This window comes from Pan paniscus, chromosome 7, assembly GCF_029289425.2.
Source record: "Pan paniscus chromosome 7, NHGRI_mPanPan1-v2.0_pri, whole genome shotgun sequence".
Classification (NCBI taxonomy): Eukaryota; Metazoa; Chordata; class Mammalia; order Primates; family Hominidae; genus Pan; species Pan paniscus.
Genome location: NC_073256.2, coordinates 17,610,921 through 17,633,530, shown reverse-complemented (window position 1 = coordinate 17,633,530; position 22,610 = coordinate 17,610,921). Strand labels below are relative to the sequence as shown.

At 40.0% G+C, this 22,610-nt stretch overlaps 2 long non-coding RNA genes across 2 annotated transcripts in view; both read left to right on the top strand.

Annotated features, from left to right (window-relative positions):
• Nucleotides 1–22,610, top strand: part of LOC134730951 (uncharacterized) — a 283,270-nt gene that overhangs the window by 41,872 nt on the left and 218,788 nt on the right. The gene's annotated exons all lie outside the window — the stretch shown is intronic.
• On the top strand, nt 8,380–12,561 carry LOC134730950 (uncharacterized). Its single transcript, XR_010112890.1, has 2 exons — nt 8,380–11,138; nt 11,406–12,561. It is a non-coding gene; the product is annotated as an uncharacterized LOC134730950 (long non-coding RNA).

Sequence of the window (22,610 nt, the reverse complement as noted above, 5' to 3'; positions counted from 1 at the left end):
TTGACATGCAGTTTCACAAACCTTTATCTAAAATGAGTTTTATAATTTAGAAACCTTTGGAAATTATGCAGCTAATACAGTGGACCTGCCATGTATTAAGAAATCTAAGGTTTGGGCCATCCCCTCCAGTCCAATGTATTTCTGTTTTTCCAGTGACGCATGCAGTGCTCACCCTGAGAGGGACCCCTGCACACTACACAGAGCCGGGAGTTTATTTTACTGCCAATTTTCTCAAATTTAAATAACCATTTTATACTTTCTTTCTGGTTTCATAATTGAAGAAATAGAATTCTGTCCTGCATCTTTAAGTGTTTAAGTTACCCGCATTCTATGACCTCCACTTCCCTCCAGCACACCTGCCCTTAAGAGGCTGGCCCTGACGGGCACTAGTGTAAACACACCCCAATGCTCGTAGGTGTGCACCATGCCACGTGCAAGGGCGTTCAGAACAGCATTGTGTGCGAACCGTGCTGAAAACAGTCAAAATGGCTGTCAACAATGAAATGGATACATCAGTTGAGATACTTGTATACCGTAGAACACTGTGTTGCAATGAAAATGAAGAACTTTATAGCGATGTGTAACTGCGTATAACTGCATGGGGGTGTGTGGTGTTTCCTACCTTCTGTATCCACTCCCACTCTCTTGGTAATGTCTCCAATTATGTGGCTTATCATATGATTTTCTGATGATGCCCAGGTGTTTATTCCTAGCCCGTACCCTTCTCCTCACCTTCCCATTACCTGTATATCCCATTACCTTCTTGAAATCCCCACTTAGCTGACTACCTTCCAGATTACGTTAAGCCAAAAACAGCCTACATTCAAATCAATTGGAGAAGATGTCTACATTAAAGTAGGTGAAAATCCAACAAATCACTTTCAGCTATCATTTACTTTTGATCATTTGACAACCAAACACTTTTTATATGATTCTTCAGTCATAACCTTTGCAATGTTAGCTACTCCTCTATAACACAAAGAAAACAAAGTCATTTATTTTCTTTTAAGATAATGTTTTATATATGATGATGATTTTTAGTCAAAATAGGATCGTTAAAGAAATAAATGTAAAATAATTGATTGACTTACGATATAATGTTTCGTGAAAATGAAGTTTGTTTAAAGATGGGATCAAATTTAATAAAACTCAGCTGGGTGCAGTGGCTCACGCCTGTAATCCCAGCACTTTGGGAGTGGATATTGTTTGGTTCTGTGTCCCCTGCCAGATCTCATGTGGAATTGTAATCCCCAAGTGTCAGGGCAGGGGCCTGGTGGGAGGTGGTAGGTTATGGGGGTGGATTTCCCTGTGCTGTTCTCGTGATAGTGAGTGAATCCTCATGAGATGGATCTTATGGTTTCATGTGTTGGCACCTCCCCTTTTCTCTCTTGCTCTCTCTTCTGCTTTGCTATGGTAAGATGCGCTTGTGCCCCTTTGCCTTCCGCCATAGTTGTAAGCTTCCTGAGGCCTCGCAGCCATGCTTTCTGTACAGCCTGCAGAACTGGGAGTCACTTTAACCTCTTTTCTTCATAAAATCCCCAGTTTCAGGTAGTTCTTTATAACAGTGTGGAACCAGACTAACACAGGGAAGCTGAGGTGGAAGGAACACTTGAGCCAGGAGTTTGAGACCAGCCTGGTAAACATAGTAAAACCCTGTCTCTATTTCAAAAAATTAAAAATTAGCCAGATGTAATGACACACACCTGTAGTCCCACCTACTCACCTACTCAGGAGGCTGATGTGGGAGGCTTGCTTGACTCCAGGAAGTTGAGGCTGCAGTGAGCTATGATCACACCACTGCACTTCAGCCTGGGCGACTGAGCAAGACCTTGTCTCAAGGAAAAGAAAAGAAGAAATATTGAAGTTACTAATACTAAAATAATATATAGGGAGCCCACTAGAGAAAAGCATTGACATAAAATATATTTAAGTAAAAAATGGAATTTCATTGTAATGTAAAAAAACGATATGTTCCTTGCTGCTGAAATCCGCCTTGTGGAATAATGAGATCAGTACTCACAGAACTGCAGACAATGAAGAACAGTAACACAAATACTCCTTCCGGAACTGACAGGACTCCTCGCTGCTCACTTCCTCTCACGGGTAAGAAGGCATCATTCATCTAAAGATGGTTTCATGGACCCGAAACATCAGCTGAGTGTTGTGAAATCTCTTTAGAAAGATTTTCTAGGGTCACGCTGAATGTTTCTCTTGTCTCTTGATCGGAAACATCTGGTGTCTTTTCTTCCCTGTGGTCTCAAGGTAAAAAAGATGAAGGTTTTCATTTCCCTTATTTGTTTCTAAATTTTTTTTCTAAAGTGTCCTGCAACCAGTAAGACTATCAAGAAAAACAATTAATATTTGGATAATGTCTTACAAAAGTCTTCCTACATTATCACATTTGATATCAGTATATTAATATACTGGTTAATTAATATATTGGTTTAGCTATTTACTACTTACTATTTTCATCTTTACTACCACCTTCCTAAGGAGGAAAATCAGCCCCAAAGAGGTTGAAGTGACTTGCCTAAAAGTGGACTAAAAAGCAAAGATAGTCCCATCCTGGCCTACTTGCTCAAGATCGATTAAAGATTCCCAGTCCTGATGAGATCAGAAAACTTCATTTTTGACACACAATTCACATCACAGACATTTTACTTTGTGAATTCTTTTAATATGACTTTGTTTTTCTTACTTGAGAATTGGTGCATAAAAGGTCCATTCAGTTCAAAATATTTTCACTTCGTCCTTTCCCATTATCTCCTGAACTTGTCCTGTGAAATTTCTTCTCATCCTTTAGGGTGAAATTAAATACCCACTTCCCTAAAGAGAACTTCTGGAACTCCCCACTTAATGAGGTGCTACTTCCCGGAGTTCTGAGCAAACAAAACAGGCCTGCAGGGCTTGGCATGGCACTTGAGGGTCTGTGCTGGGATTGCTGACTTCTAGGTGTGATTCCCATTACAGATGAGACAGGTGCATGTTATACCAGAAATGGTGAGACTTTGGAAACGTTTACCTGTTAATCCAGAACTCCATGAGTCTCGGTCATGTAATCTACAAAATGAGGGAAATGTTTCCAATTTGTATGGACTTCAGATAATAATTCAGTTATAAATTAGATTCCTATTTCAGTGATTGTGTTTAGCAAAGTATGATTATATCCTCTTCCCCTTCAGGGTCAACACTGGCTCTGAGTTCCTGGGCCAGCTTCTGTTGACGGCATCTCCAAGTCTAGGCACCTGCCTTGGTCTTGCTGTGGATCTAAATTGGCTGGTTGAATCTAAAGTTTAGGAAAAGCCTTCAGAGCCTGTGGACCTGTGAAGAAGCCTTTCTGTGAATTTCCCTCAAATACCATCGAGAATGGCTAAGTCTGGATGGGGCTGATCACTTCGCCTCGTGGTCAGGCATCCCCAGAACTGATTTGCTTTGGTGGTGTCCCCATACTGGGGACAGACATTTCACATAAGAGATGGAGGAACTGAAAGTTGTTTCATTTGGGTCATAGAATGATGTTTCCTTTTAATTTCTCTGTAGAAATGTACTTCTTCTCAGGCCTTTTCCTTTTGGTTTTCTCTTATTTTCTTCCATATCCAGGTGAGGTAAGACTGGCCTCTCTGGGGACCCCAAAAATTAGAAGTCAGGAGAGTTACAATGTACTCTTCTCTAGGAAAGAGACTGTCATGCTCACCTGTGATCTAATACAAGTTCCAGACATTTGAAGCAGGGATTTCAGGCAGCATATTTGGAGGTGACACGCCTAGCAATTGATGAACCCTATCTACTTACTTGAAAATATTGCTTTGTGTGATTCAAAGAGAAGTGACGAAAAGCATCACACTGACAATTCAGTGCTACTGGAATTACCTTTAAGAAGGATAGAGGAATTAACTATATTTCATAGATAATACCCAGATGGATTTATGTGCTGACATTTGAATAGGATTATACTAGAATCTGACACTTCCAACTCAGCATCTATCGCTGCGTTCTTCTGTATCAGGAAGGGCTGCTGCCTCTGTTGAAACAGGAATGCACTTACATTCACCAGGTGTGTTTTCTTTTCAAATAGTGAATGCACTCAGTCAAAGCTTCCCAAACCCTCTCCATCTTCAGCCTTGAAATTCTATCAGGACTCTGTTGTTGAGATCTGTCCTTGGGCAGCTATTAAAGTCATACCACTTTCCCACAGGCAGTGCCACTCCAGGCCATTTTCCATCTCCCCACAGTCTCCAGAGTCTTGGCCTTGGTGGTCAACTTTTGCCTTGCCTTGCAGTACATCAGCCATCGTCTCAGTGGGATTCCTAATTCCAGCTGCTCAGCTGATTCCTCCTGACATATGGTCCCTCTTACCCTGAATCCAGCCCATCTCCGAAGCCACCCTCCTCCCCACAGACTCACGGTCTGTCTCCTTTTTCATCTCATCTGTGTTCTTTCTTCTTTAGCACAGTTTTTATGTTCATCTTGCACAATGCTGTCTCTTCCTGAAGACCTGATGCATGTCTCAGAACCTGTGGCCGCCCTGGCTGTGTGTGAAACATTTGGAGATACCTGGCATACGGACAGTCACCTCTGACTCCCCACTCAGAATCACCAATACTAGAGCTCTGGACGGCACGTCCGAGCCATCCAGCCACAGCTCTGCAGGAGCTCCCACTGGAGGGTACATTTCCTTTTTTGGCTTTTGTCTAAAGTCAGGCCCTCTGTTTTTGACTCAAAACGGTTAAACAAAAGTTATGGGAGGCCATTGATTTGGACTGAGCTCCTGCACTGGACTCCAACAAACCAGAACAAACCAAAAGTAAAGAACTCATAACAGAACAGAAACTTTAAGGAAGCAGATAGTTCACAAATCAGACCAGTTATTCTTGAAGACAAGAGATTCCAGTGTACTTGAGTCAGTGTCATAAGAAAGACCCCTCTGCTTTTATCTTTTAAGAAAAGTAACTGGAGGTAACTGATGTTAACCCACCATTTTTTTTTTCTTTTGTGTCTTTCTTGTTCCACCTTACAAATCTCACTGTCTACCATTGCCCAGGGGAGCTGTCATTCTGTTTTGTAGAAGAGAGGCTGCCTCATTCATGAAGCACAGAGAAAAGCCAATTAGGTCTATAAATTTGTTGTAATTGTGTCTTTTTTGTCCTACATTTTGGACCCTGTGTCAAACAGGAAAATCAAACTGATCTGCCCTGATTTCTACTGCCTATGAATCTTCTCTGCCTTAGAATTTTCTACCTCTTTTTCCTTCCAAAAAATCAATAGCTATTTCCAGGGCCTTATAAACCTCTATTCTGCAGTTTTCATTCAAATTAGTAAATACAAAGTAAATCACTTTCAGAAAAAATAAATTCCCATTTTTTGTCGACACGGTAACAGCATTTTTTTTTTAATGGTACACAGGCAGAAGTCATGTTCCACTGGGAGAAACACTTAAAGTGCATAGTTCTTGGATGGAAACATATGAAGACCTAATGCTCATGTAATTTCACTTGGTGAATCGAAATTGTAAGATCTCAGAGATTACCTACAAAAAGCAAGTTGATTTTGGATTGTGCAGTGAGTACCGTTTGACAGAAGTATTTTAACTCCTATTTTCATTTTATTCACTTTCTAAAACTAGCTCAGATCATAGTCAGGCGATTGCCTCATTCTCAGCTTTGTGGAGAGTGATATACACAGATTACAATCCATTCTTCTAATTGCAACTCACTATTCAAAACTTGAAGGCAACAAGGGACTCTCTAAGGGTTATTGGGTGAGTACTACCAAGAGGCTGTGTAGTTTGGCGACAGATGCTCAAAATCACACTGCAGTGTCCTAGTGTTGGACCTGAGACAGGGAAGGTGTCCCTCCCAGTGAAGCATTCGATTTGGAGCATAATTACCACCATGACATCCCTACTTGATTATCATCAGTTTTCATTAGAGATGGGCTTTCCTCGATCTTAGGATACTTTTATAACATGCAGAAATAGCTTTTGCTCACAAAAAGGATGTACTATCCATTATGAGGAATTTTTCTTCCAGCACAGAAATAATCACAAATTGCTAAGCTTTCAGATCTGAAGGAGACAACAGGAAACGATCTCCACATTGAACAGAATGTGGTTTATAGGAGCCAGAGGTCCAGATAACAGGGGATTATTTTAAAAATCTAGCACCTTCTGAAATTCTATTCCACCCTCCTTATTCTGCATTCAGAAGAGATCTTTTGGAATTGTAAGACAATTTCCTACAGGAAATACAAAGACTGATGTGATCAGTTTTACCCTTCTGGCGTCTTTTATATTATTTTCTCTCTTTCCATTACTCCTATTTCCCCCCCCCCTTTTTTTTTTGTAAGAAATAGAATTATCCAGTGTAGTCATGACAGAGCCTTGTGTCATTGGGTCCTAAAACACACTGAAACAAATGCCATCAGGCTCCAGAGTCAAAACGCCACAAAGAATATTCACCTTAGAACCAAAGTATCAAAATACTGCAATAAAATACGTGTTCTCAGAATCATGCTCCACATTTTTCTAAATCAGATTATTTCACTTCTATCCCTTCAGAATTGTCAATCACCAAACTATGCCTTTGAAGTTGGCTGGGAGGTCACAGGTTTCTTCTCTGTTCGCTCACATAAGGTTTTCTCCTGTTGATGATTTTGAACACTGGCATCTCAGCCAGTGAAGCTGAAAGAAGAGGAAATTTCATTTTCCAGATGTTTTTCTCTAAGAAGATAAGACTATCAGAACTATCTGTCCTCCTTTCATTTTCTCTCATGGTTTTTGATCATAAAATAGAGTATGAATCACTTTGTGATTTCTTTGTGGTTTCTCCCTTTCTTTTCAACCGTTTCCCACGTCTAAGCTCAGTGCTGACAATAATGTGGACAATTGACATTTACAAAGCACCCAGCAGGAATCCGTGTCCCTCATGGTGGACATCACCATCAGCCCCATTTCACAGATGGGAAAGAAAACTTGATAATAAAAGTGAAGTGAATTGTGCAAGACCAGTCAAGTAGTAGGCGGACAGTCTCTTCTTCTCTAATCCAGTAGCTTGTAATTATTCGTTTCTATAATGTCGTGCAAACAATAGCTTATTTAAAACATAGAATAATGTTGCCAAACTTTTAAAAATGGCAACAGAATAGTTTTCTCTCTGTTGCTTGGGAACCAGATTTGACAAAGTTTGTGGACCTGGATAGTTCCAGCTGAGAAATTCTGCCTTTGAACTCAGCAGGTTGGAAGGGATGGAGTGGGGGAGAGTTTTCTCTTCTTCCTTGATTCTCAGGTGTCGTTACTGAGAGTCTCTGAGAAGGCAAGGACACAGGATGGGGCATGACCAGGACCAAGCAGAGGCTTCCTCAAGCCCCCAACAGAGCTGCTTCACTGCTTCCTTCCCAGGTGCTTCTGTGCCCATCCACCCACCCTCCCCAGAGTGGGTCTGGAGCCGGTCACCTGCCAAGTCCTAACACAGCCATCAATCTGCTGAGGTTCCAGCCCATTCCAGTGACTTGTTTTGAATTTGTTTGGAATGAACTTGTATCACTTCAACATTTATATTTTAAGCACTTTAAAACTTGCTTTTTTTGAAATGGAGTCTTACTCTGTTGCCCAAGCTGGAGTGTGGTGGCATGATCTCGGCTTACTACAACCTCCGTTTCTGGGGTTCAAGCGAATCTCCCTGCCTCAGCCTCCTGAGTAGCTGGGACTACAGGCGTGAGCCACCACACCTGACTCATTTTTGCATTTTTAGTAGAGACGGGTTTTCACCAGGTTGGCCAGGCTGGTCTCTAAACTCCTGATCGCAGGTGATCTGCCCGCCTCAGCCTCCCAAAGTTCTGGGATTACAGGCTTGCGCCACCACTCCCGGCCTAAAAGGTGTTTTGTTTGTTTGTTTTAGTTGTTTCCTTAAATTGGCTATGTCATGAGATGACACTCCATGGAACACTGGGTTGGGTAAAAGTGAAACAGTGAAGCAAGACAGGAATAATTTTTGGCAAGTTAATGTCAGTATGAGGGGTAACTTTTACCATGTATTTTCTTTTTCCTTGTCTTTTTGCAGTTAGAATCTTTCCCTATCAGCTTCTGAATAAATATCTAGTCTCCTGCAATTGATGTCAGTTAAAATGAGATATTTTTATTTACATATGGAAATAAATGGCTCAGGTAATGAAAAAAACACAGCATTGTAATCACAGGAATGGATTAAATGCTTCATACAGGAAAAGATTCAAGTGGTTCATGGAAAATGACACCAGGCATCAAGCTCCCTGTCTTACTTGTAGGTTAGAACAAGGCCCTGAAACTTGTCTTTTCTAAAATATTTAAATCACGCTCATCCAACAGGCCACATGCTGCCCAGGGTGACTTTGAATGTGGCTTAACACAAACTCATAAACTTTCTTAAAACGTTATGAGATTTTTTTTTTTTCTCATCAGCTATCATTAGTATTAGTGTAGTTTATGTGTGGCCCAGTGAATTCTTCTTCTTCCAGTGTGGCCCAGGGAAGCCAGAAGATTGGACACCCCTGACTTAAAAGCTGAAATGCAATTAAGAATCAGGGAAATCCCATCTTCCAATCTGCATCATCTGGTTTTCCGTGGAGATTCTTGTTGAACGATTCCCTCGTTATCTCCTCACGATGCCCCACGGCACTGGCAATATGCATTTCAAAATGCCAGTAGGTGGTTTTGTTGGTTGATCCTTGAGCATGTACAGTTGTTGGTGGATTAGAAAGCGCAGACGAGCTTTGAATTTCTGTAGATTGGGGTTGAAATTTTGTGTTATTAGCTGTGAGACTGTGGGACACACACAGGGATGGCAGCACCTCTCTAATCCAATGTTTTTAACAACTAAATAATACATGCCATGTGTTAGCATGTACCAGCTATGCAACTAACATTGGATTACTTTCTACTTCTACCTACTTATCTTATTATTTTATATTTTATTCATTTATTTATTTATTTTTGAGGCAGAGACTCGCTCTGCTGCCTGGGCTGGAGTGCAATGATGTGATCTCAGCTCACTGCAACCTTTGCCTCCTGGACTCAAGCAATTCTCCTTCCTCAGCCTCCTGAGTAGCTGAGATTATAGGCACCTACCCCTATGCCCAGCTAATTTTTGTATTTTTGGTACAGATGACGTTCCACTACATTGGCCAGGCTAGTCTCAAACTCCTGACCTCAAATGATCCACCCGGCTTAGCCTACCAAAGTGCTGGGATTACAGGCGTGAGCTACTGCACCCGGCCTACTTATTTCTTAAATTTAAAAACAGAAATTCCAAGGAAACGTTAAATAAACTTCTGAATAAACAATTACTAGAAGCTACTTTTATTTTTCACAATTTATAGAAACAAGTATAAAATAACCAAGTCATTACAAGCTTAAAGCAATGTTTCTCAATCCTGTTTTTGGGTCGCAAAATCCTCTGAGTGCAAAGGACAGCTGTTTCCTCACCCCCAGTGCACTGTGCGTGTGGATACAACCACAGATGTTTCTATGCCATGTGGGGCTTCCCTCATGTCTTTTTTTTTGTTTTTTTTTTTTGAGACAGAGTCTGGCTGTCTCCCAGGCTGGAGTGCAGTGGCGGGATCTCGGCTCACTGCAATCTCCGCCTCCCAGGTTGACGCCATTCTCCTGCCTCAGCCTCCCGAGTAGCTGGGACTACAGGCGCCCGCCACCACGCCCGGCTAATTTTTTTTTTTTTTTGTATTTTTAGTAGAGACGGGTTTTCGCCGTGTTCACCACGCTGGTCTCGATCTCCTGACCTCGGGATCCGCCCGCCTCAGCCTCCCAAAATGCTGGGATTACAGGCGTGAGCCACCGCGCCCGGCCTCCCCCATGTCTTAAAGTCTATGCATGGGTCTTCAGTTTTAAAATTTCTGTATTGTGGAATCATTTAGACTTTTTTTGATAAATCAGGCAAGCACGTCTATATTTCTTTATAATAGCAAAAGAGCAATTTGCATTCATCAGCCTGCACGCTCAGAAAGAAGTATTTGATTTCTTCCCGAAAGTGTGGTTCTCCAAGATGCAATAGCGACAGTGACGCAGGCACAATGACAGAGACACCCTCAGTCCTATGCCCAGGCCCTTCATGCCCAGAGCCCTGCAAAGAGGCTGGCAGGACAGGCGGTCGCCTCATGTTCTGACTTGCAATGGCCATGCCTTCTCGACCATCATGGTTTTTCTCATTGCCTTTCTCCCTCCCACTCAGAGCGGATGCACACCTGGCCTTCTGGTGCTTCTGTGCAGGCTTCGATCCCACTGACCCACGCCTTCCTCCCTAAGGACTCCGTGAGGAGGGTCTTGTCTCAAGAGGCAACAATTTAAATACAAATTTTTTAGGGGAAATTAAAATATGGATTTTCAAATTTCTCTTTCTTGCTAAACAGAAATATTAAGGTGAAATTTTAAAAATAAAGTGCTGGCCAGGCGCAGTGGCTCACACCTGTAATCCCAGCACTTTGAGAGGCCGAGGCGGGAGGATCACGAGGTCAGGAGATCGATACCATCCTGGCTAACACAGTGAAAACCAGTCTCTACCAAAAATGCAAAAAATTAGCTGGGTGTGGTGGCGGGCACCTGTAGTCCAAGCTACCCGGGAGGCTGAGGCAGAAGAATGGCGTGAACTCGGGAGGCAGAGGTTGCAGTGAGCCGAGATCGCACCACTGCACTCCAGCCTGGGTGACAGGGCGAGACTCCATCTCAAAAAAATAAAAAAATAAAAAATAATGCAGTTGACCAAGGAAGAATTTGAGGGTTCGAGGCGCCCACCTCCCCACGCCGTCAAAAAATCCATGTATAACTTTGGATTCCCCTCACAACTTAACTATTAATATAACCCACTGTTGGCCAGAAACCCTGCCAACAACATAAATGGTTGAATAACACATATTTTGTATGTTACATTCGTTATATACTGTATTCTTACAGTAGCATAAGCCACAGAAAAGAAAATGCAACTAAGGAAATCCTAAGAAAGAGAAAACAGATTTCCTATTTATGAAGTGGAAGTGGATCATCATAAAGGTCCTCATGCTCATTGTCTTCTTTTCTTGTCAGCTGAGGAGGGGGAGGAAGGCGAGGGGCTGGTTTTGCTGCCTCGGGGGTGGCGGAGGCAGAAGAAAACCCACGGGTAAGTGTACCCACTGGTAAGTGTACGCACGCAGCTCTAACCTCTGTTATTCAAAGGTCAACTGTGTAGTTCGTGTTCTATTTCTTACAACTGTGTGATTTTAGGAAAATTACACTCATTGAGCCTCAGTTTTGTCATCTCTAAACTGGGAGTAATAGTGTCTATTTTAAGGATATACCGAAAGTCTAAATAAGACAACAGTAGAAATGGATTTGGCTGTCAGCACTCAGGAGGAAGACATTTCAGGTTTCTTTATTTCTCATTCAGGAAACATCTGTCTCCCAGCTCCCACTCACTGGGACAGAAGATAATTCCAACAGCTGCTTTGCCAACTACCATCAAACTGTATAGGATTTCCTGGCCAGGCTGGTGCTGAGGAGAAGTGGTCAGCAGGCAATGGTTGGGGCCATCATTTTAGCTATGACGTGTGTGTGCCAAGCAGGGCTGATAACACCTCTGCACATTCCTGCCATGGAATCAACAGAGTCCTCCGAGATGGCTCTCTCCTGTTGATTAGAGACTCACGCTTCAGGGCCTGCCTCTGTGCTCTGAAGGAGACAGTTCTTACCATCCAGAGGCAGCAAGAATCCCAGCAGTCACCATCCAGCACAGGCTAGGCTCTCTCCTATTAGAAAAACCTACGGCTCCCTGTCATGGCCCTCCCGGTCTGCCCTGCCTCCCAGTCAGCTGTGGAATCCAGTCCTCCGTCTACAACTTCAGCCCTAAAAATGCCCAAGCCTCTGTCCTTATTGTCTAAGGGACTGCTCAGCTCTATCCTCCTGTCAGCGTTATAAAACAGTATCTGTTTACTATCCTGATAGAGAAAAAGGGGAGCGTAGAATAAAGTCCATTATATTTTTGAATGCTCCAGAATTGTTATGCAGAACATAGCAAACATTAATATTACATAGTTTGTCCTTTCTCTTACATGAGCACATGGTCACAGTGTTTGACAGACATTCAGAGCTGAGTAAGTGTCAGGTTCCATCCTTTACTATGAGCTAATATGCTTTAGGAGAGCTAATGTGGGCCGGGTGTGGTGGCTCACGCCTGTAATCCCAACACTTTGGGAAGCTGAGGCGGATGGATCAGCTGAGGTCAGGAGTTCCAGACCAGCCTGGCCAACATGGTGAAACCCTGTCTCTACTAAAAATACAAAAAATAGCCGGGCGTGGTGGCGTGTGCCTGTAATTGTAACTACTCAGGAGGCTGAGGCAGGAGAATGGCTTGAACCCAGGAGGCAGAGGTTGCAGTGAGCCCAGATCGTGCCACTGCACTCCAGCCTGGGCGATAGAGTGAGAATCCGTCTCAAAAAAAAAAAAAAAAAAGAGAGAGAGAGAGAGCGAGAGCTAATGTGCCAGAGTTTTCTGATAGCAAGCTTTTCAAAAGAATGCAACGAGTAAAAAAAAAAAAAAAAAAAAAATCACTTAAAATGAAGGCTATATATGTTACATAGTGTTTTTTTTAAATCAGTTATTCATATACTAGAATTGGAATAACAGGCATTTAAGATCAGCACATATAACAAGGAGAAAAAGCATTTGTAGTTACATTATTCTTCATACTCGCTCTGAAAAAGTTGTCTAAATTCAGACAACTAATTAATTGCGAACTGTAACTTATTTTCTTTGTAAGGACATATTTTTAAAAGTATAAAGCCAAACATATAAATTAGGTAATATAATGCTTTATATTTCTTTCTATTCAGTAATGTTTTCAAAATTCCTAAAGGTTTTCCAACACCATTTTATTGACAATTATCCTCCTAGCAACCATAATTTAAATATTGAGTGTTTTCTGAAAAGTTTGCATGGACTGTGTAATTTAATGCCCCGCAAAGCATCATGATGTAAGATAATTATTATCTCTGTTTCATAGATGAGAAAATTGATCACTCAGTTGCAAGTAATTTGCCGTATTTATGGTCACAGAGTAAGGGGGTGGCAGAAGAGAAACTGAAATCTTTTATTTTTGCTATAGAAGCCAAAATAATTAAAAATTAAATTAGATTTTTTGAAACAAAAGCACATACTGTGTTTTTAAAATATAATACTAAACTCATTGTAGACTTTTCCTAATGATATTAATACTGTTTCTAGCATACATGGTAAAATATATGTGTCTAATTTGAAATTTGGTATGAGTAGTATGTTCTTTTTTGTTTGATTTTCTTTATTTCGAAATCCGAAATTAGACAAAAGCAGATAGTAGGCTGTAGACTAATTACATGCACAAAGATTCTAAGAATTTTCTGCACTTACTCTGTCATCTCAGCTGTTTTCCCGCCTCCTCGCCTTTCCCTGTTCTGTTCAAGTAAGTTCTGTACCATTTGAACTGGGTGCCATGTTCTAGATAAGTGGAATCCAAACACATCCAGAATGACAGGCCGCTCTCTTCTGTTTAGGGGAAAGCAATTTCCTTACAACTTCCTAGTTATAAGATCAATAGCTCAGAGAGGAGCTAATAGAGTCACTGTTGTTTCCAGGAGGCTAATGTCCATTTGGAAGAGATTTGTGCCATGATACTTAGGTGGACCTGCCTCTTCTCTGTGGGGTTTTGGGAGGAGAGTTGTGTTCTGTGTGCATATCCATCACTGTCACAGCTGGCTCAAACTCCCATAGCAACTTCCTTCTCTCTGTCTCCTCTCTCTCCACCTGGAGACACGGTCTCGAGCTTCAACAATGGATTCAAGCCAGGCTGAGTAAGGTCACAGGAAAAGATGTCTAGAAAACCAGACTGTCAATACCTGAACCAGCTGAACAAACTTTTTTTTTTTTTGAGATGGAGTTTCACTCTGTTGCCCAGGCTGGAGCACCATCTTGGCTCACTGCAACCTCTGCCTCCTTGCTTTAAGCAATTCTCCTGCCTCAGCCTCCTGAGTAGCTGAAATTACAGGCACGTGTCACCATGCCAGGCTAAGGTTTGTAGTTTTTTAGTAGAGATGGGGTTTCACCATGTCGGCCAGGCTGGTCTTGAATATCTGACCTCCGGTGATCTACCTGCCTTTGTCTCCCAAAGTGCTGGGATTATAGGTGTGAGATGCTGCACCTGGGTAAGAAACTTAGTATCACTAAAAATGAGTGAACCAAAGAGTTAGTGCCTCCTGATATGACATAACGGAAAGGACATAGCAACATCCATAAAACCGAGTCAAGTCTTTAGTCAAAAAACTGAGTCAAGGCTAGAGAATATGGATAAAGGAACTAGTTTTAAAAACACCAGCAAGAAGGCAACAGAAATAACAAAATGAAAAATATTCTACAAAATAACTAACTTGATTTTTTCAACAAGTTAAGGCACTAAAATATAATGTTGCACGTGGAAGTGTACTATACATTAAAACAGCTTCAGAGTTACAAAGCATCCAAACCTAATGTGTGTTCTTGTTTGGATCCTGGTCCAAAACAACCAATACATTAAAATCATTTGGAGACAGGAAAATTAGAGTTACCTGTAGGTACCTGATGATACTGAGGAACTACTGTTATTTTTATCAAGCGTGATAATTTCATTGTGGTTATGTATCTTAAAAAGTCCATAATTTTCATGAATACATGTAGAGAAATTATGGCACCATGTCTGGGATTTGCTTTAAAAGTTTCAGCTGGGTGCAGCGAATCCCATCTATGATCCCAGCACTTTGGGAGGCTGGGGTAGGTGGACTGCTTGAGGCCAGTTGTTCAAACCACCCTGGGTAACATATTGAGACCCTGTCTCTATAAAACAGAAAAATTAGCTGAGTGTGGTGGCATGTGCCTGTAGTACCAGCTACTCAGGAGGCTGAGGTGAGAGGATCACCTGGGCCTGGGGAAGCTGAGGCTGCAGTGAGCTGTCATTATGCCATTGCACTCCAGCCTGGGCAACAGAGTGAGACCCTGCCTCAAAAAAAAAAAAGTTTCAATAAATAAGCGAACAGAGAATTAGATGAAGATGGTAAAACAATAAGATGGTAAAATCTTAATAATTTCAATCTGGATGGTTGATATGTGATGTACATATACAATTTATAACATTTAGGGTGTGTTTGAAAGTTCTCATCAAATTTTAAAATATATATTGATTAATAATTCAGAGAAAGAAGGATTAATATGTAAGAACTTTCAAATTATGAGTTAAGTGGCAGACATTTTAGTTAATTTAACTTGCATCATTCAAAAGTGAATAAATTGTGGTACATATTTTACCTATAGATTATTTGTGTTTTTATCCTAATTTCACATTTGAACTTATTTTTCATTAACATTCTCAAAAGCAAGCTAGGTATAAAATGCAAATAAAAATAAACCCAGAAAAGGTTAACTTTGGAATTTTGTGGGTAGCAGTAAAATATTTTGGAAACTGAAAAGCAATTTTCTATAAAGATTAAAATAACTAAATGGAGATTTATTTCATTTACTTAGCTTTTGCATCAAAATAAATGTGTATTCATAAAAATAAGCTGAAATGAACGCTTTGTAAGAAATAATAATAAAATTTCAGGTCATATCCTACTTAATTACTCAAAATATGAAGCTGGTTAAAAAAACAGACTTTCTTTTACATCTAGATGCAGAAATTTTAAGAATTTATTAAAATACATTAATATTTAAAAATGATAATTTTACAGCTCAACCTAGTATAATGTGCACTTAGACTATTCTCAATACAATATGCATGATTCATTTACATACTTACAGATGTAAAATACTTTTCTTTAATAAGAACTACTTTATTATCTAAACAACTGGCACTTGCCATATTTTGAAGGATATTCATCTATTATATAAAAAATCTCATATTAAAGTTTAGTGGGAACTATAGTTTTTGTATTAAGTTGAAAACCTATTATTTAAAAAGAAAAAAAAGATGTTACCTTTTCTGGCATTTAGAAAAGTAACAGACTTTTTTTTTTTTTTTTTTTTTTGAGATGGAGTCTCAATCTGTCACCCAGGCTGGAGTACAGTGGCACAGTCTCAGTTCACTGCAACCTCTCCCTCCTGAGTTCAAGCAATTCTCCTGCCTCAGCCTCCCAAGTAGCTGGGATTACAGGTGTGCGCCACCACACCCGGCTAATTTTTGTATTTTTAGTAGAGACGGGGTTTCAGCATGTTGGCCAGGCTGGTCTCAAACTCCTGACCTCAAGTGATCTGCATGCCTCAGCCTCCCAAAGTGCTGGGATTATAGGCGTGAACCACTGCGCCAGGCCGTAACAGAGTATTTTTAAGTTGAATTCTATTTTCCTTAATGAAGAGACATGTGTGGCTTATTTTTCACAGATGCACATATTTGTTTTAACCTGATTTTTATTTGTTTTCTTATTTGTGAGCCCAAATGAAATTATTGTGTCTTTACTGTGAGATAAGTCTTCTATTTGAAATTCTGCAGACATACATAGTATGCTAAATAGTTAGTAACTGCTGATGATAAGAAATAAGCATGTTAGGTAGTTGTCATCTTGTATCAGTCACCATCTTATAATTGTTAGATATCAGAGAAGATTGTTTTCAAATTTTGGCATAAAAAAATTTGTAATTCACTTCCAGAAATGGAAAAGTGTGTATTTAGCCATGCATGCATTTACATATGAATGCTGAAAATGTTTGTTACTCCTTTATATGCCTATTGTAAGAGAAATACAGAAACAAACAATATTAATTTTAAAAAGTAGAATGTTCAAGTACTGTGCAGATCCCAACCTGTTCCACAGAAGACGTCCAAGTTTCCTGTCTCTTTTTTTTTTCTTTTTTTGTCTTCATGTTTTTCTACTTGTGCTTGGTGCCTGAGACAAAATCACTTACGAAAGACTGGCACAACTTGTAATTTCTTGTCCCTAATTTTTGTTCACAATTTACTTTTTCTGCTTTGCGAAGGTTTTTCTATTATCCGTCAAAGCTGGGATGAAAGCCGCCTTGTTGAAGATTAACCCAATTATATCTTTTAAAATGGTATGTTTTGATTCAAAATATTTAAAGAAACTTGATGTGAAATGTCTTCACCAATGTATGGCTTTGTGTTGTCACCATTTCTGCAAATGTCTTACCTTTCTAATAGCAAAAGACTAGCCAGACATTGTGTCTTAGATACACTGTTGGTGGCAAACACTTGGTACCTCAGAAAAAAAGAAAAGCCAGTTGTGTGTGAAGGAGTGTGTCTCTGTCACCATCAGTGATGCTGGCTGTAGAAACCCCAAATCCTAGAAGACATCGAAATATTTTCTAAGTCATCAAAGAATGATTACATATAATGCAATGTAGTTTTGGTTAAATGCACATTGTGGCGTTATCCTTCAAAAGTTGGTAGTTTATATAATAAATACTAACAAGGTTTATCTATTAAAATGGACTTTTAAAAATCAAATTTGGTTAGAAAAAATTCTTTTCTATGAAAGCTGAATGTTAAAAATCTCATTGCAGTCTACCTCACGGATTACAATGTGACTATCGTTGACTTCACAAGTGTACCCTGCTATGTAAACGCTAATTAACAAACGCAGCAACAATAGACAAGCACCGATGCATTCTGACAGTTCGTTTCTAGATGAGAAGTCACTATATCATCGTCAATCCCAAATCTAAGAAGGCAATTTGAGTTTCCTGCATGATGGTCTGCTGGCTTCCATCACTCTAGTAATATGACTCAAACGTGTTTTCTCAGCTGATAGAAAGTGACAAGCACTTAGCTCAGTCATTCGTTACAGAGCTGCACCCAGGGGAAGCAGCACTGTCATTGTAGAGGCTGACAATGATAACTGGAAGGGTTAATTTGTGCCCAGCCAAGAAAAGAGCAGGATTTCTGATTTCACAGAAAGCAACTTGCCCCTTCACCAGGAGCTTTACATAATCACATGGGCCTCTTACGGCCAAATGGGGGAGTTCAGAACAGATTTATGTACATGTAAGTTACAGACGGTGCCCAGAGAACGTGGCATGCAGTGATTTTGCCCTTAAAAACAAAAATGCTTTGAAGAAACCAGCCTCTCTGAAGAGGTTACATCTTTTTTTTAGTGATAGATATAAAATATAAATTAATTTCTACTACTATTCTGAGAATATCGATTAGGAGCTCTTTTTTTTTCCATAAATTATTTTGTATTATAAAATAGCAACAGTGACATCCAGTGTTTAGTAAAATTAATGGCAGGTTGTCCCTGAGGACCATTAAAGACATTAATGCTTTTGAATAAAGACGTATATGCTTATTTTTACATAAGAACTGTATTAGTCTGTTTTCACGTTGCGGATCTAGACATACCCGAGACTGGGCAATTTACAAAAGAGACAGGTTAAATGGACTCACAGTTCCACGTGGCTGGGAGGCCTCACAATCATGGCAGAAGGTAAAAGGCACATCTCTCATGGCAGCAGTGGAGAGAAGAGAAGGAACCCCAAGTGAGAGGGGTTTCCCCTTATAAAACCACCAGGTCTCGTGAGACTTATTCACTACCACGAGAACAGTATGGGCGAAACCGCCTCCATGATTCAGTGATCTCCCACAGGGTCCCTCCTACAACACGAGGGAATTATGGGAGCTACAATTCAAGATGAGATTTGGGTGGGGACACAGCCAGACCATATCAAGAACCTAGAAATATGATAATTGTCTAAACTTGCTTGATGAGTTTGGAAATATTGTCAGCGTGTCCCTTCTGGATAGGCATGCAGATTGCACTAGCTCAGTTCTCAGTAACATGGCTGTCGTTCTCAATACGGTTTTGTTAAGGAGATTCGCTGAACTGAGTGTTCCCCAGTTGCATTGTCGCTGCATCTTCTGACTCATGAATCTGAAAGCAGTTGAATAGTGGTGAAGAGAGTTCACTGTGTTCTCCCATGGGATTGGTTGAACCTGGTCCCTTTCATGCTCTTCAGCTCCTCTTTGCACTTTCGGATCAACTTGGAGCTTCCAGCGTCTGGAGAGTTATTTTGCGGTGAAAGAGAACATGGGTGCTCTATCCGTGTGTAGATTGCTTGGGTCTCTGCCCTGATCAATGGCTTCTTTTCTGTTGCATTCCTGTCACCACTTTTCCAGAGGTACAGTGGCTATAGTTTTCTGCTGTTTCTAAAATTTAACCTGTATTCCAGTAACATGTATTTATTCTCTGACCAAATTATGCCATATTAATTTTCCAGTCCCCATGTCTTTCTGCTGCTTCTTGGTGTTGTCTTTGGGTAATGCCTATCTAGTCAGTTCGAATTTTTTTGTCTTAGTTTCTTTTTTGTAAAATCGGAATAAGCGATTCATTACCAGCATTTTCACAAGGCTGATATAAAGAAAAAGCTAGAAAATGAATCCAACTGAATTAGTCATACAATGTTCAAGGAAAATGGATACTGAGTAAAGCATTCTTCATTTACGTATTTTCAAAAGTTTCTGGGTCACGTAAAAAATCGATGGGATGGTTGAAAGAATTCTGAAACATTTATTTTACAAAAATATCTCTATAATTTCTTATCTAAATTATTCAGAAAATATATTACCCCCCAACTAGTTTTATGAGACCAGACTAATCTTAATACCAAAGCTGGGTAAAAATTTTAAGGAAAGAAAATTCACAAATATAGCAACAATAATTCTTTGCAAATAATTAACAAATTGAATTAAGCTCTCTAAAGAATGATGGTACATCATGAGCAGATGGGTGTTAACCGAGAAATACTTTATTTTGCATTCAAAGTTAATCAGTATGATTCACCATGTTAACAGAGTAAAGGAGTAAAAACAAGATTATCTCAATAAGTGTAGAAAAAGCTTTCGGCAACATTTAATACCCATTGATGATAACATCTGAGCAACCAATTTCATCTAGAAAAGGGAATCTTCAAAGACCTGTTGCTAGCACCTTTCTTTACTATAAACATTGGATGATATCCCCATGATATTGGAAACAAGACAGGAATACCTAAAAGTGGTGAGAACCACTTTTACTTATAATTGTGCAGGAAGTCCTAGGCAATGCAATAAGCAAGAAAAGTAAATAGAAACATAAACGTGGAAAAGAAAAGTGTAATTATTTAGGGAAGACATTTATGTAGAAAACCCTCTCAAGTCTATTAAAAATAAACAACAAATACTCAAACGAATTGAGTGAGATCATGGAATATAGGTTCTACTGACAAAAATCAGTTATGTTTCTATGTACTAGCCAATATTTGAAAAATGGCTTTCTTAAAAAACCTACCAATTTATATAGCATAAAAATTGATATCCTAGAAATTGCTCTAAATACATTTCTAGGGTAAATTAGAGAAGATCTAAATGGATAGAAAGATAAACTATATTCGGTTTGGAAGAAAAAATGTTTTCAAGATATCAGTTCTTCCCAATTTGATAAACAGATTCAAAGTGCTCCTAGGCACAACTCCTGAAGATCTTCCTGAGAAACTGATGAGTCTAGAATGTATGTTTGGTTTTCATAGCTGGGGGAGGAGGCCACGCTGCAGGGAGCCAGTCGGTTGGGACCAGGCACACTGCGAAACATCCGAGAAGGCACAAGACAGTCCCTCCCCACATCAAAAACCTGCTCTAAAATGCCAACAGTGGCATGCTTTTCCCAAGGATTTCTTCTACTGCCCTTTAAGATGGAAAGTTGTTACCTTCCAAAGGTTAATTTTTAAACATGTATTAACCTGACGGTTGACTTCTAACATTTAACTCTGTAATCAACATGCATAGAGAGCTGGGATCATCAGGAGGTAAAGCCTGCTGCTGGTTGCCAGCCTCTCTCCCACCATGTGTAGCCAATTGCTCTAACACTACTTCTCAGGTGAATTATTTTGTCTCACTGAGTAGAGATGCCAACATTTGATAGATATTAAACTATGACATTGTAGGATATGTTTCTGAAGTCTGCTGTTTTTTTTAACCAAAGTTACCTGTGCCACACTTTTTAGAAAGTTGTACCTTTTTCAATGTTTTAATATCCACTAGCGAATTGCTTACTTATTTATGTTTTCCAATAGCCTTCAAACACCATAAAAGTTAGGGCTGTGTTATTAATGTTTAAATCCTAGTTATATCCTAGTACATAGTTTGTAATTTATCTGGTATCCTATTGTTTAAAAGATTCTTCTAAAATTTTCTTAACTTTTAAATATTTCATTCTTCCAGATAAATTTTAAATTTTTGTCTCATAATATCAAGAATTAACAGAAATCAAGTGTCTTTTAGTTCACTGACTGCATTAAAAAAAAAAAAAACTTGCACAGGATTTATGTGAAAATGACCAAACCTAAGAATGCTTTCAAACATTCATCCTAGGTACTTGGAACATTTTCCTTGTGAGAGCTTATTCATTTGCTTAGGACACACTTTGCTTTTACAGATAATGCCATGTTAATTCAGCTGCTGTATAAGTGATGGTTATTACTGGACTCAATGCTGTAATCGAATTTGAGGAGGAGCTATATTTAAAATATTTCTTTCTGGTTTTATTGATAAAGTCATTTAATTGGATGTCTTTTGTTTTGCTTTTGAAGCTCACTAACTTGTCAAATCGTATGTGTAGTTAGAGTAGCCTATGCAGAAATTCTCAAAGGCTAGTAATTAGTTGGCAAAATACTGCTCAAAAGAGAATTTGCATGCGAATGGGATAGACTGTTCCCCAAACTCATTATGGAATATGAATATATCTTTTAACTTTTCTAGTTAATTATGAGAATATCCAGGATCGCCCCCTTAAAGTGTCCCCAGAGCAAGGTCCTTCTATTACAAACCTGTCAAGAACTGGGCTGTCAATCTGCTGGTGCTGTTCCTGGCTTCGCCACCAGGTGTCGCTGTTTAATGGAGAATTTTGCTCCAGGCTTTGCAGGTGCTTAATGGGCTAATACAGCTCTGGAGATGCGATGGTCCCTTTCTTCTTGGTAGGCTTGGCCAAAGGCACACCCCACTTGGGATCCAAAATCCACAGATGTCTTTGATTAGCTCTTTAATTTCCTAGACCAACAGTGCTGAGCCGGGACAGTCTAGCTCTGTCCAGTTAGCAGTTCCCCCACTAAGTATTCTCCCTGGAACAGGCATCAGTGCCCAAGAGGCAGGGCTCCTTTTTCTAGGAAACTCTCAACACACGAAAAGTCCATCCACCTCCCTCTGCAGAAACATTCAGGATCACGGCCAGCTTCCCATGGGAAGTCTCCAAAGTGATTGATGTGCCCAAGGGAGTTCACTCCCAGTGACTCTAAAAGCCCAACTCTTAGCCTTCAGTTAGAAATTTAGCTTAGTGACTTATGGTGAACGTCCACTTCGTCACATACCTAGGAGCATCTGCCAGACTCTCCTGCTAATAAACGGGGAAACTCAGCAGGGGCCTTTCTCCTGTAAGGTGCACATTCCAACCTCTGCATGTCCCACACCATTCGTATTCTATGAAAATGGAACAAGAGGATTTGAAGCAATATGGAATTCTGCTTCTAGGAGTGTTAAAAACATCCGTTTGGAGATGTTAATATGAAGGAAGAAAGCATAATGTGACCACTCCAGTTGTGAGAATGAACAGGGACC